The 3,984-nt window shown below is 36.2% G+C and overlaps 1 pseudogene; it reads right to left on the reverse strand.

The window, feature by feature from the left end:
• Positions 1-2,883: 2,883 nt before the first annotated feature.
• Positions 2,884-3,696, reverse strand: LOC141544059 (large ribosomal subunit protein eL6-like; annotated as a pseudogene).
• Between the last annotated feature and the right edge of the window lie 288 nt (positions 3,697-3,984).

The raw sequence follows: 3,984 nt of genomic DNA on the forward strand, positions 1-3,984 counted from the left end.
GGCATTGAAAGAATTCAATGAACACCTTTGGAAAGAGACCCTAAAATAAATAGGAATATTTTGACTAAATTTCAGAACTATCAGACTAAGGAAAAAATATTACAAGCAGCCAGAAAAAAAAAAAAAAATTTAAATACCCAGGAGCCACAATAAGGATCACTCAGGATCTAGCTGCTTCCACATTAAAGGATCAAAGAGCCTGGAATCTGCTATTCTGAAAGGCAAAAGAACTTGGAATGCATCCAAGAATAAACTATCCAGCTAAACTGAGCATGGACATTTTTTTTTTCCTGAGGCTGGGGTTAAGGGACTTGCCCAGGGTCACACAGCTAGGAAGTGTCTGAGAACACATTTGAACTCGGGTCCTCCTGAATTCAGGGTTGGTGGTCTATCCACTGTGCCACCTAGCTGCCCTGAAGATGGACATTTAGTAAAACAGGTGAATTCCATCTGTTTCTAATGAAAAAACTAGAAATTGACCTCCAACTATAGGACTCAAGAGAAGCAGAAAAAGGTAAAAAGAACTCTTGAGAACTGTTTTTCTGGTATGGACATACATAAAGAGTGCATGTATAATTTGATTTTACTGATATAATATAAAAATGGGAAGTAGAAATGGAAAGGGGATAGTATCAGAAAAAAGGAAAAGGGGAGATAAAAAGAGGGAAACTACATCCCATGAAGAGGCAAAGGAAACCTATTATATCTGGGGGAATTTAGGGAGGAGGAGGAACATTGTGTGAATCTTATTTTCATCAGATTTGGCTCAAAGAGAAAATAATTGACTTATTTGGTTTACAGAGAAACTGCTCTCACCTCATTAAAAAGTGGGAGAAGAAAAGGAAGAAGGAAAGGAGTAATAAGGGAAAGGTATAAGAAAGAGGAGGGGATTCAAAAGGGGGTGGAAGGGATTCTAAAGAGAGAGGGCTGTGTGAGGCAAGTGGTGCCCATAAGTTTAATACTTGGGGGGGTGTAAGAAAAAGAAAAGCATAATCTAGGGATAATAAGATGGTAGGAAATACAGAATTAGTATTTTTATTTATTTATTTTTAATTTTTTATTATAGCTTTTTATTTACAAGATATATATATAGGTAATTTTTCAGCATTGACAGTTGCAAATCCTTTTGTTCCAACTTTTTCCCTCCTTTCCCCCACCCCTTCCCCCAGATAGCAGGTTGACCCATACATGTTAAATATGTTAAAGTATAAGTTAAATACAATATATGTATACATGCCTAAACAGTTATTTTGCTGTACAAAAAGAGTCGGACTTTGAAATAGTGTACAATTAGCCTGTGAAAGAAATAAAAACTACAGGTGGACAAAAATAGAGGGATTGGGAGTTCTATGTAGTGGTTCATAGTCATCTCCCAGAATTCTTTCGGTGGGTATAGCTGGTTCAGTTCTTTACTGCTCTATTGGAACTGATTTGGTTCATTTCATTGTTGAAGAGGGCTACGTCCATCAGAATTGATCATCATATAGTATTGTTGTCAGAATTAGTAATTTTAACTGTAAATGTGAATGAGATGAACTTTCCCATAAAGTGGAGGAAGATAGCAGATTAGATTAAAAACCAAAACCCTACAATATGTTGCTTACAGGAAACACATTTAAAGCAGGGAGATACAAACAGAGTAAAGGTAAAAGGCTGAAGCAGAATCTATTATGCTTCAGGTGAAGTAAAAAAAGCAGGGCTAGCCATCCTTATCTCAGATCAAGCAAAAACAAAAATTGATCTAATTAAAAGAGGTAAGGAAGGAAACTATATCTTGCTAAAGGGCAGTACAGACAATGAAGTAATATCAATACTAAACATATATGCACCAAGTGGTATAGCATCTAACTTCCTAAAGGAGAAGTTGCAAGAAGAAATAGACAGCAGAACTATAATAGTGGGAGATCTCAACCTTGTACTCTCAGAACTAGATAAATCAAACCACAAAACAAATAAAAAATAAGTTAAAGAGGTAAATAGAATATTAGAAAAGTTAGGTATGATACATCTTTGGAATTGAATGGAGACAGAAAGGAGTACACTTTCTTCTCAGCAGTTCATGGAACATATACAAAAATTGACCATCTATTAGGACATAAAAACCTCAAAATTAAGTGCAGGAAGGCAGAAATAGTAAATGCATTCTTTTTAGACCACAATTCAATAAAAACTACATTCAACAAAAAGCTAGAAGTAAATAGACCAAAAAGTAATTGGAAACAAAATAATCTTATCCTAAAGAATGAATGGGTGAAACAGCAAATCATAGGCACAATTAATAATTTCACCCAAGAGAATGACAACAATGAGACAACATGCAAAAATTTGTGGGATGCAGCCAAAGGGGTAATAAGGGGTAACTTTATATCTCTAGAGGCTTACTTGAATAAAATAGAGAACGAGAGGATCAATAAATTGGGCTTGCAACTTAAAAAGCTAAAAAAAAGACCAAATTAAAAACCCCCAATCAAATACTAAACTTGAAATTCTAAAATTAAAAGGAGAAATTGATAAAAATTGAAAGAAAAAAAAACTATTGAATTAATAAATAAAACTAAGAGTTGGTTTTATGAAAAAAACAATAAAATAGATAAATTTTTGATAAATCTGATTAGAAAAAGGAAAGAGGAAAATCAAATTGTTAGTCTTAAAAATGAAAAGGGAGAACTTTCCACCAATGAAGAGAAAATGAGAGCAATAATTAAGAGTTTGTTTGCTTGACTTTATGCCAATAAATTTGATAACCTAAGTGAAATGGATTACTACCTTCAAGAATATAGGCTTCCCTGATTAACAGAGGAGGCGTAAATTCCTTAAATAGTCTCATTTTATTTTTTTATTATTATTATTATTTTTTAGTTATTCCAAATATTTTAATAAGAGTTCTCTGCAAGGCATTTAAAACACCAGTTTGTGAGGATAAACTCCATTGGAGAGTGAAAATACAGACTTCAGATAGCCACGGAGCTGAGAAATTTTCTTGATTTTGGGCAGGATCTGAGAATCTACTGCTTTCTGATCAGCCTTGCGCTGCTCTGTAATCTCACATTTCTCTTTTTCTGTGTCAAAAATCTCTCCTTCTTGGTGTCGAGGTTTGCGGAGCCGCCTCTTCTTGAAGTAGGCATCAGTAAGATGATTTGGAATCTTTACAGATGATTTGGAATCTTTACACCAGAAAGGTTAACCCTGGTGGAGGTGGCAATGACAAATTTCTGATGGGTCCTTCACAGAGGAACACAGTTGATGGTCAGAGGTCCAGTCACGAGTAGCAAGCCACTAGACAGCTGCTTCAGGAAAACCACTCGCTTGCCCCTGTGGCGGCCAGTGAGCATGATCAGGACGGTGCCTGGGGGTGATGCTAGAGTGAAGTCTCCTCATATGCTGGCTGAAGGGCTTTTTGCCATGACTTAGCAGCTTTCTGGGCACGTCCTCAGTAGGGTAATACCTAGGCATCTTGCGAATCTTTACCACTCGGGTTCCTCCATTCTTATCGCCGCCAACCGGTTTGGAGATAGTGGCCGGCACCCTCTCACTCTTTTTCCTTTCAATCCGGGTTTTTGGTGCAGCGTATTTTCGTTTGTACATGGCTCGGCGGGAATACATGGTAGACCTGGAGTATTTGCCGATTCCTCGAGCCAGAACTGGGTTCCTACTGCAATGCTTTCGAGGCTTTTTCACCACCTTTTCGGATGCATCTTCCTTTTTGTTTTTCTTTTCCTTTTTTTCCTTTTTTTATTTTCTTTTCCTTTGGTGCCTTTTGGGGTTTTTTGTCGGCCATCTTGAGAGGAAGGGAAAGCAAATAGTCTCATTTTAGAAAAAGAAATAGAATAATCTATTAATCAACTCCCTAAGAAAAAATCCCCAGAACCAAATGGATTTACATATGAATTCTACCAAATATTTAAAGAACAATTAACTCCAATGTTATATAAACTATTTGAAAAAATAGGGAATGAAGGACTCCTACCAAATTCCTTTTATGAC

This window comes from Sminthopsis crassicaudata, chromosome 5 (genome assembly GCF_048593235.1).
Source record: "Sminthopsis crassicaudata isolate SCR6 chromosome 5, ASM4859323v1, whole genome shotgun sequence".
Lineage (NCBI taxonomy): Eukaryota > Metazoa > Chordata > Mammalia > Dasyuromorphia > Dasyuridae > Sminthopsis > Sminthopsis crassicaudata.